General features: G+C 39.6%; 1 protein-coding gene and 1 long non-coding RNA gene across 9 annotated transcripts in view; both read right to left on the bottom strand.

The window, feature by feature from the left end:
* Positions 1-13,162, bottom strand: part of GRM8 (glutamate metabotropic receptor 8) — a 329,240-nt gene that overhangs the window by 265,164 nt on the left and 50,914 nt on the right. The window lies entirely within an intron of this gene.
* LOC125692534 (uncharacterized) lies at positions 9,867-12,056 on the bottom strand. The gene is made up of 3 exons (XR_007376741.1): positions 11,487-12,056; positions 10,898-11,078; positions 9,867-10,579 (listed from the first exon to the last, which is right to left on the bottom strand). It is a non-coding gene; the product is annotated as an uncharacterized LOC125692534 (long non-coding RNA).

Here is a 13,162-nt window from a genome sequence, read left to right as displayed (position 1 = left end):
GCATAAATTAGAAGATGTGAAGAAGATCACACAAAATTAGAAGATTAGAATAAAAACAGTAATAATCTTAACAAACAAAGTAACAAAGCCAGTAAGCTTAAGGTTCATTACTGGTCAGCATTAACTGCATTTTACCACCAACTAATAAATCTTGCAAAGAAGTAAGTATGCTTGAAATAAAATTTGACTTTGGAAACACGTTTTCATCTTAGTGATTTTTTGAATTTTAAGTACCTATCATTAATCATTAATAGCTCTGTCTTTTCAAGATTTTTATTCCCTCCTATGTACAGCAAGAGAGAGCTCCCTGAGAGTAAAAAAAATTAAAAAAAAATTAAAAATCACAGCAGTGAAATGAATCCTCAGGGCTTAGATATTGAACAGTTGCTGAATGAGAGCTGAGGTCACTGTCTTTCAGCTATTAGATACATTTGTAAATTGCCATTAGCTGGAGCATCATCCTAGCCTGCTTGCACTTCAGAAAATGTGTGTCAGCCAGCAGTGCAGTGCTGCTAAACTCAATGAGGTTAGACATACAAGATTTAAAAGAGTTTGATGAGGTTTAATAATATCTTGAACTATACCAAAAAAGATATACACTGCTCCATTTTGTTACCAACTGTAGGAGATGAAATGCACCCTGAAACTGCCCATTTCCCTCCACTGACACTAAAGGGAGCCTGGGATATAAACTTAACTGTTACGTATGCAATTTAGAACATTCCTGTAAACAGCTACAGGTCTTCTGCTGAATCTCACTATCCCATTAATTTTAGCAACAAAAAAGGGATGATTAGCACAGCTATCAATTTCCTTCTGAAACGCCTTCATCTGTCCATCTACAGCAAATACTGAATAGGTTACCCATGCAGTACTAGAGACTTTATTTCATTCATTTTGAGAATAAACCAAAACAAGAGAACATCCTGGAAATAGATAACATGTTAAGACTCACTCACGCCTTTGGAGATGTGAAATGACCCTTTCAGGGCTCAGAGCAGGTTGATGCCTTGCCAGCTCCACTGACTACAAACCCCCTACAGCTCACATTGAGAAGAAGGTTCAGCACATGAAGTTTTCGATTCAGCCTTTTTCCATGGATTTTACCATGAAAAAGACCATTCTGTTGCTATTTATGTTCGCATTAGATGTATATTCATTTAGATTTAAAAACGTGCATTTGTAAATTTTATTTATTCAGAAAGACAGAGTGTGTGTTCTCAATGTTTAGGACTTTGACACCATCTGAGAGATATCTGCTAACCACGGTATTCATCATGTGTCCAGTAAGGTATCCTGGTCAGGAACTGACATAGATGTTCCCAAAAAATATCTGCTAGAGCAAATACATTAAAAACAGTTACACTTTTTACCTAGACAGATATGACTTAAAATGCATTTAGATGAAAAGAGGGGGGGAAAAAAAGAGAAAAAAAAAATTAAAAGCTTTGGAAAGGGAAAGAATGGAAGTATAATCTGAAAGCTGGCATTAGCGGTTTTCCCTTAGAAGGCAGGATTATTTCTTTTTTAAACAATCTGAGTTACTCCAAGTCATTCTATTGGCACTATCATAATGGTTTCTTTCAAGGCTGCTTGCAACTCGTACACCTCTTGAAAAGGAGCTAATGATAAGTTAATGTCAACTCTTTTGAAAATTCCTCTACATTTATATGTTTTTGTGCAGAAATATGGCCTTCATGATTAAATCTTTTCACCTCCTATTACTCTTCCACTGGTTTTACCTCTTTTGATATCAGTTACATTTTAAGGACATATTCCTGAGAAGCATATACCTTCAATGAGCTACACTGAAGTTTGCATCAGAAAAAGACATACGTGTGAAGCAACAGAGCAGATTGTGGTCAACAAAATTATTTCCGCAACCACCACAGATTGGCCTGTTTTTTTAAAGTCAGATGTAATCACTAAATCAATAGAAATACAGAGATAAGGCCAAATATGCACATCCTCCTTCATTACTGATTGTCTTTTTTCACCAACCACAAAAACAGAAATGAGGTATTTGCAACCTCTTTCTGAGGTTACTCTTGGAGGGCAAATCCATTGGCAACTAAGGTACTCTGCATAAAGTGAATTATCCTAAACAAAGTAGCTTCTTATAGCTAAAACACATATTTGTATAGCATCAGTTATGGGATGACAAAATATTAACCTTACATGGCATTTCATTCCACCTCCACCAGCCAGAAAATGCCTTTTCTAAAGTTTAACCAGATGTGTTACAGCAAGGCCATTTTAGTTTGTGACCTATGTGCTGCCTTCATACAACAGGGTGCAAAAGGAAGGAATGTGTATAATATAAAGGGTTTGAATTTGATATATAGTTTGCTTCCATTGGGTTGAAGCAGGTCAGGGACTCATTATAAGTAATTATTTTTAATTACACATATGGAATAGTACATAAGAAAGAAAAAAAAAAAAAAAAGTGGTATCACAATTTCAAATCCCTCAATAGATGCAGCATCTACAAAACAAATTTACCACTCTGCAAAGTACAGGCCTTTGTGCTCTGTGATGCACTTCAGGGCAAAAACATTAAAACGATATTTATGCATTATGAATGTTTTTACAGCTGAAACACATCTTGTCACACTGTGCATTGCTGTGTAACTCCGGGAGGACAAGAATCCATCTAAGGACAGCTTGAAATGTCATCAATGTTTTGTGCAACAGAATCTATTGATAAATGTTTAACAATGGCATTTTCTCAGCAAGGAAGCTCTATTCTGCTATTTCCACATCCCTTTAAGTCCTGGATTTGCCTCTCTGAAAAGCCAGCTACAATAAGCAGTTCCACATTAAATTATCCACCATATGTAGGCAGCTTCTTTCCAAATGTTTTAAATCCAGCTGAGGTCAAAGCATTGAACGATAAATGGGAGAAACAGTAGATCAAATGAGTAACATTTTCATACTGAGATCAAATCACTACATGGGGAGTGGGGGATCTTAACCTTGGGAACAGCTGTTAGTGCTTCATTTACAGCTTCTTATGTTCTCCACTCATCAGATCAAATGGGAAGCCAAGGATGGGCAGATAGCTTTAGGGACTTCAACTACTAAACCTCTTTTTCTGCTCGTTGGAAAACTCTCACTTAATTGTGTGTATCAATATGTTAAACTTGTGTCAATCTCTACTGAGCAAAGTGTGAACTCTGATATTTTAAAGCTTTTTTATTTCCATTTTTCTCACTAGGCTCTGTCGCTACAGTGCTGGCAGCAACTGTAGCCTCTTCTGATGAGTTTGAGGAAATTCATAAAGATGTGCATTATTTTTGGTCCAAACTAATAAAGACGTTTACTATTATTATTATTATTATTATTAATTATTATTATTATTATTATTCAGCAGCAATACAATTATCTTGTAAGGTTAAGGTTAAGGCTGTCTGAATCAGGTTTTCTTCATATTCATTTACTAATTAGAACTACAGAGAGCACAGCAGCCATCTTCACTCACCCATGAGGACATGCAGTTGTCACAGGAGTTTTTCCTGATTATAGAGAACATCACTATGGAGGAAGTGCTCTCAGCAAGATGCAAGATGGGTGCTCTGCTTAATGGACAGTTCTGGTTTTTACATTCACTCTTCAACACTGCAAGACCAGTACCCAGTGGTATGAACACTGGCTGAGCAGTAGTGCTATCCTTCTGTTACCCATGCTGTCAGCTTACTATCATCAGATACAAATATCTGAAAAAATAACGTGGGGAGAGAAAGTGAGTTTTGTACTGTTTACAGCATTTTCCACAGCTGTGGAGAACATCAATATATGTAGAAAGTGCTCAGCTGCCCAGACATATCTGCAAATCCTTCATGTGTTTTAGGGCATGCAACACTTCAGCTGTTCCTCCAGAAAGTCCAGATTCCCTGTAATCTGCCTGCCCTGCACTAATGCCTTGGACACCTCATCATATCAGAGCACATTAAGGGAATCCCTGTGATTCACCACAGCTAGGGATTCCTTCTGGAGTATAGCCAGTTCATATAGGATTATAAAACATAGTTTTAGATCCATATATTACAGACTTGGAAAAGAGAAATGTCAGCTTTTTTTTATTTTTATTTTGATTTCAGATGATTTTTCTACTTTTCTAAAAAATAATCAGCATTGGTAAGCAGCAGATTTACATTGTGTTTTTAACCTTAAAAGCTACAAGAAAATGTGAATCTGCATTCTCAGCCATTTCCAAAGAATTAAATGTATTTCACATTACCACGGTATGGTGCTAAGTCCCTTTGCTACTGGTAGAAAAATTGAAGAAAAATGCAAAACTTTTCCAATCAAAAGATTGGGAGTCATCTGTGAACTAAGCTCTGAGGCTCACAGGACTGATATCCTTCCTTCCTATTCAAAATGTACTACATTTAAAAATAGGGTGGCCGAGTACAAAAGGCATCCTCCTCCACATGGCTCCTGAACAACATATGGCCATGTCTCTTCTGTTCCATCATTACCAGATTTTTATTCTGATCTCTGACTTAAACACTGAGGTTTATCGCTGTATTGATCCATAGATTATGTCATCAAAAGCATAAGGGCAAGCAGAGAGATCAAAATCCAGGCAAACCCAGTAAGAGCACACAAAGTAGGACCATGCTGCCTCAGGTTTGCAGATTCTCCACAACAGACCCTACAGAATTTTAGAAAGTTGTGACAGTCCCAATATTTAAACTCAATACCAAGTCAAGTGCACTGGCAATGAAGAAGTGACATAGGGTGAGAGGGAACAACACAAAGCCAAGAAGATGCTGACATAAATTCATTATGTGGCCAAACTTGTTTCAAATAACAGGAATGACCTACTGCTTTGTTTCTTTGTGTCTAGCAGTGTCAGAAACTGGAATCCCTGAAGGTCAAACTGGTTGCCAGTGTGTTGGTCTTCTGTGACCATTTTGAAAATCCCAGCTTTGTAGTACTAAATAGTGGATGTGAACACATTAAATGGTCTTTGGAGATAGCTCACATTGTCACTGAAGCATTTTGCAGACAATCTGCAAGGTCTTTACAGAGTGACTGGTGTTTTGGAGACTCCTCCACAGACAAGAAGTCAGAGCAGCACAAACTGTGCTTAGAGCCTAACAAGGTAATGAGATCAAGAACTATCAAGAAATGCAGCCTACACCAAAAAATAGAAAGCACACAAATAGTCTCCATAATATAACCATAATAATAGATGGTAGCGAACAGAAAACAATCAGTTTTCAAACATACCAGTATTTCATAAATATTGTCATATGCATAAGAAAGGCACAACATTAAAATCATAAAGCAAACAAATAAATCAAGCAGCAAGAGGTTGTGCCCATGATCCGGCATATCAGAGGTACAAGCACAACCTTGTTCATCATTTGTTTTGACTCTGCCAGCAGTCACTAGCAAAATCTCACAAAGAATAGGACAGCACTGAAAATTCAAAACTTAAAAAGACACTTGCATATAGATACAGCATGCAGGCTCTATTTCATCACTAGCAAAAATGCATACTAATAGTAGTAACTGGGTTGAAAAACAGTGCTGGGATTTTGCTCTATTAGATAGTGTTCTTTTGCTCTTGCTATCTGTTGTATTTTTCATGGAAATAAGTAGAAGGCATTACTTTCAGATCGACCAACATACATTCCTTATGAAGACAGACAGATAGATAAGTAAATAATTTTCCCTGATAGCTTTTTCCTCATGCTTCCTATAGGTTGTGCTTTCTTTCTTCAGATATTTCAACAACTTACATTTTCCTCCTATTACCTTTTCTACATTTTCTTCTGCATGAAGTGTCAGGTCCCCTGCACTTTGGCCACAGCAACCCCATGCAATGTTGCAGGCTTGGGGCAGAGTGGCTGGAAGTCTGTGTAGAGGAAATGGACCTGGGGGTATTGACTGCTCAGCTGAACATGAGCCAGCAGTGTGCCCAGGTGGCCAAGACAGCCAATGGCATCCTGGCTTGCATCAGAAACGGTGTTGCCAGCAGGAGCAGGAAAGCAATTGTCCCTCTTTACTCAGCATGCTGAGGCCGCATCTCGAGTACTGTGTTCAATTTTGGGCCCCTCACTATAAGAAAGACATTGAGGCTCTGGAATGTGTTCAGAGAAGGGCAATGAAGCTGGTGAGGAGTCTGGAGTGCAGGCCATATGAGGAGTGACTGAGGGAGCTGGGATTATTTAGTGTGGAGAAGAGGAGGCTTGGGGGAGACTTTATCACCGTCTACAACTTCCTGAAAGGAGCTGGTAGTGAGCTGGGAGTCAGCCTCTTCTCTTGTGTAAGTAGTGACAGGACTAGAGGGAATGGCCTCAATTTGCACCACGGGGGATTCAGGTTGGATGTTAGGAAATACTACTTTCCTGAATGAGTGGTCAGGCACTGGAATGGGCTGCCCAGGGAGGTGGTGGAGTCACCAACCCTGGAGGTGTTCAGGGAACATTTAGACATTGTGTTGAGGGACACGGTTCAGTGAGAACTATTGGTGATAGGTGGATGGTTGGACTGGATGATCTTGTAGGTCTTTTCCATCCTTTGTGATTCTATGACCTATTTCCAGACAGCCATTTGCCTTCACTACTGGCCTTCCCTAACTCATCTCACTCCCTCCTCTCTTTTCAACCACAACTTTGACCAGCTGATCTAGGCTTCTCAGCTGCAGCTCTGCTTCTTCCTTTTGGCAGCTGATGGTTCAAAGATATTTCCACCTGGACCAGCAGAAAGAACAAAAGGGAACTCTTCTTCTACGACATATCCTAGAGAGTCACTACTCACTCTAGTCTACTAAGTTAGGTTTCATTCCCCATAATATACATTTTTTCTCTCCATTTATATTGAGAAAACACCCACAAAGTCAGCAAAAGCAATACTTGGTGCAGGAAAACAGCTTATGTTGGATGAGCATTTCATATCATTCCTGTAAATTCTCCTTTTTCCTATTTTTATTCATTGCAATTTAAGTATAAATCAGTTTACTGTTATCAACACCATACAGCCTTGTATGAGTGCTAGTCTTAGCCTTCCTGGTTAGTGTGATGGAGATTTCTTCCCTAGCATGACTCTCCAATATCTCTAAACCCAAATGCAGATGATATATAAGCCCTTTTGAAGGTTCTTAAAAGTTCTCCTCAGTTAGCTTGATCCTGTAAGTCTGGTCCCACCACGAACAACATCCTTCAGCAGCTCCACAGGATGCTAAATTAAGGAAGCATGAGGAGCTTTCAATAAGCCAGAAAAGCTCTACCGCTCATTTTTTTTCCCATTTCAGCATTCCCAGAAACAGAAGATAATTCTGTCAGGATGCCAGTAGTCAGAGGGAGAGATCACTGGCAACTGCTTTCTGCTGCTCAGAGAAGGGGCTCAGGAGCTCCTCCACCCATGTTCACGCCTGTTATCCACACAACTACAGAGTGCTTCAGTGGGCAGGGAAGGGGACTTCACCCCTTCCAGACATTCCAGACAAATGTTTGCTTTTTCCTAAAGGGGCAGTGAAAATGCCCAGAGCAACCTACAAACTATTACACATAATTCAGCATCTTCATTTAGATAAAGTCAACCACTGCTACTCCAGCTAAGTACTGGGAATTCCGGGAGACTTAGAATTCTGAACTTTTTTTTTTTTATAGATGCAAAACATTTGCTTTTAAGAATTCAATTCAATTACAGATATCCAAGATAACTCCGTGTTTACCAGACTGTTCAGTGCACAGCCACTACATGCAGTATATTGATGTTCTGATCAGTAGTCTTTGGAAATCTTCCATATACTGTGCACAGACAATTTGTATTAGGAACTAGGGTACCTTGTACTACTTCTGAATACTAGAGTAGCTTTTGATGAGTGAACATCTTTTATTTTGAAATTGTCCTCCTTCAGTCTGTTGCTGCATATGTTAAAAGACCCCATAAAAAGCAAAATTACACTAAACTAGATTTAAAAGTGTCAAGAGTATTGAATAAACATTGGAGACATCAAAAGTCTGAGTGGATGCTCCTGATGACAAGTGGTGTGGGAACACCAGCCTGCGCTGAACCTGATACAATTCCATTTCCATCTATTTATTGAAAGTGGTTCACAGAAGTATTTCTGCATATCGGTGTCACCTATCCATTCCTAGGCACTGAATAATTCGGTATAAAACCAACTGAAAGAATCAACATATTTTTTTGTAGAGTATCAATGTTGTCTACATTTCCTTAAAAAATAAAAGTAAAAACAATATTAAGAAAAAAAAAAACAGAGAACTTTGAAAACATTTGCTTTTGATGTCTTAAGTCTATCTTCTCCTTCACAGATTGCAGACAACTTCGACCAACAAATTCTATTATTGGAATAGAATTTGTGGTCTCTGTGTTGCACTAGGGCTGCCTATGCAGGATATGGTGAAGTTGAGCATTTTGAAATGGGATTTACATACTTCCTGAACTAGCCAGTAGGAAATACCAAGCAGAGGCCAAAAATGATCCAAGGGATGGATCACCTCCCCTACAAAGACAGGCTGAGAGATCTTGTTCAGCCTGAAGAAGAGAAGGCTCTGGGGAGACTTCAGAGTGGCCTTTCAGTATCTAAAGGAGAGCTGTAAGAAAGAAGGGAATGGACTCTTTAGCAGGGTCTGTGGTGACAGGGACACAACGAACAGGAAATGGTTTCATAGAATGGCTTAGCTTGGAAAGGACCCCAAGGATCACCAAGTTCCAGGCCCCCCTGCAACAGGTAGGGCCACCAACCTCCAAACCCGGTACTAGACCAGGTTGCCCAAGGCCCCATCCAACCTGCTCTTAAAAACCTCAGAAACAGAGCAACCACAGTTTCTCTGGACAACCTGTTCCAGCACCTCACCACTCTCTCTGTAAAGAACTTCCCCAGACATCCAATATAAACCTTCCCTCCTTGGGAAACTCAAAACCATTCCCCCCTTGTCCTATCACTGCCTACACCTGTAAAAAGTTGAGTCCCCTCCTGCTTATAAACACCTTTTAAATACTGGAGGGCTGCAATGAGGTGTCCTCACAGCCTTTTCTTCAGGCTGAACAAGCCCAGCTCCCTCAGTCTGTCTTTATAGGGGAGGTGCTCCTGCCCTCTGATCATGCTCATGGCCCTCATCCAGACCCCCCCCACACTGAAGAGTTTCAAACTGAAAGAGAGGAGTCTTAAATTGAATATAAGGAAGAAGGGCTTTTTTCCCCCCCCCAACAATAACAGCAGTGAAGCACTAGAATAGGTTGCCCAGAGATGTTGTGGATGCCCCCTACCCTCAGGCATTCAAGTTCAGGTTGGATCAGGTTCTAAGCAGCCTGACCTAGCTGTAGGTGCTGCTGTTGATTGCAGGGGAGTTGGACTAGATGATCTTTAAGGATCCCTTCCAACTCAAATGATTCCATGATTCAAGATGTGTCCAAATCATATCCAGGTTGGAACCAAGACAGCACTTAATAGCCTATAGCCACCTCTGTATATAAGACTGGTTTACACTTCTCTTTCAAAACATATATGGAGAAAAGAACAATATTATCACCTCTATCTGCTTTCTTCCCCCATCCACATCCCTCCTCACCCCCCCCTTTTTAATTTCCCCTTCCAAAATGCTAGTTGCCCTGAAGCCACATTTTGTACCATCGCTCTTCACTGTGACATACTTTTGTGCAGGGCTTGTGCATCACAGGTCCCAGGATCTGGTCTTTACTTCTTGAGGAACTTATTTAACACTGAATGTAATATTACTTGCCAAACATTTTGGCAATAAGCTAACTTCCATGGAGGCAGCCCTTGTGGGTTAACGCAGTTGAAGAACTGTAAACACTAAGGGAAATTTACTGACCAAAATTAGACACCAGAAGTTTCACAGATCCAAGAACATCTTCACAGATCACAGACTGTGATGTCTGAGTGCCACTTTCGGCACATAAGAGGGTTGTGTGAGGTCTTATTTTATCTGGGCTAGGTAGTCCAAATATAACTCTCTGCATTTATGAGAACAATTAAGGGGTCTGAGAGTATTATGCAGAAGTTTCTAAAATGAGCTGTTCAATTTTTCTTTATCTGATTTCTAAAGAAGCGTGGTTTCATTCCATTATGATGAAAAAATTATGCTAGACGCAATACCCCATACAATTAAGTTTACTATACATTTGTATACCAATCAGGGTCTTATCTGTTATTTCTGAGTATAGTTCCCTGCACATTATCCTTTCTACTCACTTAATCTGTCTGAGCCAGCAATTAACAATATTTTACTCGAGAGATTAAAAAAATGCCTTTATATTCACAGATGTCACAACAGTCAGACTAAAAAAAAATAATGATTTCAATTATACTGCTTCACATACAGAAAACATAAACCAGAACTAAATAATCAGTGCCTGCCTTGGTGGCCAGCAGCCCCCGAGTCTCTGTTGTTTATGGTATCAAAGCGAAGGCACCTTAACAAGGCCAGCTTGCTCTTCGCACTGACTGATGCATCAAAGCCTAAGGTTTGGAGTCTCCAGTGCCTGCAGCGCCTTGCAGCCCACAGCAGAGCAGGACCTTGGTATCACATGGGCAATTAGCTGCAGAAACACATCCTCATCTTCAGTGCTTAGCCTAACAGGACAACAGATGGAGAAAAACAGCTAGAAATGGAGTTCTCAAGACAAAAAGCACTCTCCCAAAGAGCTTATATCATCATCATTAGGAAACACCAGGGAAGATTATTAGCCTCTGCCCCCTCTCCCAGAGGCTTCCTTGCTTTAGCATCCTCTAAACAGCAGAGAAGGAAAATCCATTATACTCCCACCCACAGACTTGAGGTCCCAAGCAGGGATGGAAGGGACAACGGGCATAGTGGGACTCCTCAGCTCCGTTCAGGCTTTCAGGACGCAGAGCACAGCTGTCACACCGCAGCAGGCAGGAACAGCTCACCTTCCTATAGCAGAGACAAGGGCTCCACACGTTTCTTGGCACTTCAAGAATGAAAAGCTCCTCCACACTTGTACAATTCAGGTGGAATACTGCCTCCACTCCCATCTCTTCCCATACTGGGAGCGCTCACTTCAAAGCATAAACTACTGTTGTTACTAATTGCGTTTTCTCATTTTTTTTCCTAAAAACAAAGAAGCAAACAGAAAAAAATCCTCTTTGCCAAATCCCTTTCAGATCTTCATTTCATAGTTTGGATGCACACAGGTCACACAGCACAGAAAGTGCCAGCTAGAAGCCTCCCTGTGTGGAAAATTACTGGATAGTCACACTAACATTTCTGCACAGACTTTGGAAATCTCAGCTCTACAAAAGAAGCTTCTAGAACAACAACAATCAGGCTCTCATGTCAGGAGAGCATCAGCTTCTCCTTATTACGTCCTTAAAACTATAAAACAAAACTAATGCACGTTTATTTTATTCCTTACTATGACTTCTCAGAAAATATGAGACTTGAAGTCCCAAACTCAGTATATTCATTAACCAAGTCCTTATTAAGTTAAGAAAGCTTTTCATAGACGTGGAACTTCACCTGAAAACAACAGCTGAAGAATCAAACAGATTATCAAAAATGTGATCTTCTCACACACTTTTTTTTTTTAAAGCTTCTATATACATGCCTACATATTCTCAAGAAATAAAAAGCGCTTGAGATAAGATGTGGAAATTGATGCAGTGTGAGAAGAATCTCATTTCAGCTCCTACCTGCTACAGAAGTAAAATCTAAGAAAAAAAAATCAACTTGTTCAAGCCTAACAGTTAATAATAAATTCTCGATGTGTACTGAAAGTGAGTTAATTTACTCCATTTAGGATGCAAAAAGCAGCCAGTTAAATACCAAAATCCTTCTCAGAGCAAGAAAAATATATTATCTTTTTATTGACTGTAAACATTCAATCTAAAGAACAGTTGGAAAGTAAAGTCTAGAATATCTGCTTTGATTAGCCAGCAGATGCTCTACAGAGTCAAAACTTACTCACTCCCTAAGCTTTGACTTTTACTGTTAACTCTAACAATAACAAAATATAAACCTAAGGTTTTTGTGCTTTGGTTTTTCTTTTTCCTCCTTCTACCTCAAACAGATTATACCTCTAGCAGCTCTCTAAACACTCTCTCTCCTCTAATGCTTAATTATATCTGCTTCAGGAAACCTTCCTATATTTCAGATAATTTCCACCTGCTTGCATGAGTCACCTGTTCGTACAGCTGCTTCCTAATGTTGGTGCCTTGCAACTGAGATAAGAATGAATTCAACAAATAAGGATCAAGAGGTGATTTGATTGCCTAAGATATTAGTGTCTTTCAATAATAAAAAAAAAACTTATTCCCTTATATAAACAAAATAATGGTGTGATCCATTAACTAAAAAAAGTAGAAAAATTAGGTCTTATATAAGTTAAAGGTATTTCATGCTGAATATAAACTGGAAAGCTGTGCTGGGCTTTACTTCTTGATATTTAGTGTTAGATAGCAAAGTAAAGACCTGAAATTTCTGAACAGTAGACTTCAACTTACTTCGGAAAATGCCAGGTGTGATCCTATGGCAGCTTTAACAATTAAAGCAGTTAGAGGAAGCTGGCAAATCTTTCAGGACCACATTCTATTAAGAGCAGTTCTTCCTAATATTCAGGAAGACTAGCAAAAATACCTGAAAATTGGCTTGACTAACCAGGGGACTTTCAGCACAGAGGCAACAGTAAGAGGTAATGTACAGGAAGAAGGACAAATACGGAATTTAAAATCATTACTTCATCACGTTGGAACAGTGTTAGAAAAGCCAAAGGTTACCTGGAGTAGAAACTGGAAAATATGTTAAAAACAAGCAAAAAAAGCTCATGCTAGTACATTCATAGCAACATGCTGAATTAGCATGCTGGATGGCATGGGTGATTTAGTAACAGCCAAAACAGGTAAGGTAGAGACAATCAATGCTTTCTTTACTAGCAGTGTTTTGTTTCTGAGTTTAGTGAAATGATTTAAAGATGAAAATCAATTGTGGTAGATGAGTTCAGTGATGAGTACAAGAACAACACAGATAAACCAGACCATGTGCAACCACTTGATGGTTGGGGGCTCGGAGCTCCTGCCCTGCAAGGAGAAGCTGAGGGAACAGGATCTGCTTTGCCTTAAGGAGAGATGGCTTCAGGGAAGCCAAAGAGCTGCCCTCCAGAGTTAGAAGATGGGGCTGGACTCTCCACAGCTGTGCAT

This window comes from Lagopus muta, chromosome 1 (genome assembly GCF_023343835.1).
Source record: "Lagopus muta isolate bLagMut1 chromosome 1, bLagMut1 primary, whole genome shotgun sequence".
Taxonomy (NCBI): Eukaryota; Metazoa; Chordata; class Aves; order Galliformes; family Phasianidae; genus Lagopus; species Lagopus muta.
This window is presented reverse-complemented; position numbering and strand designations above follow the sequence as displayed.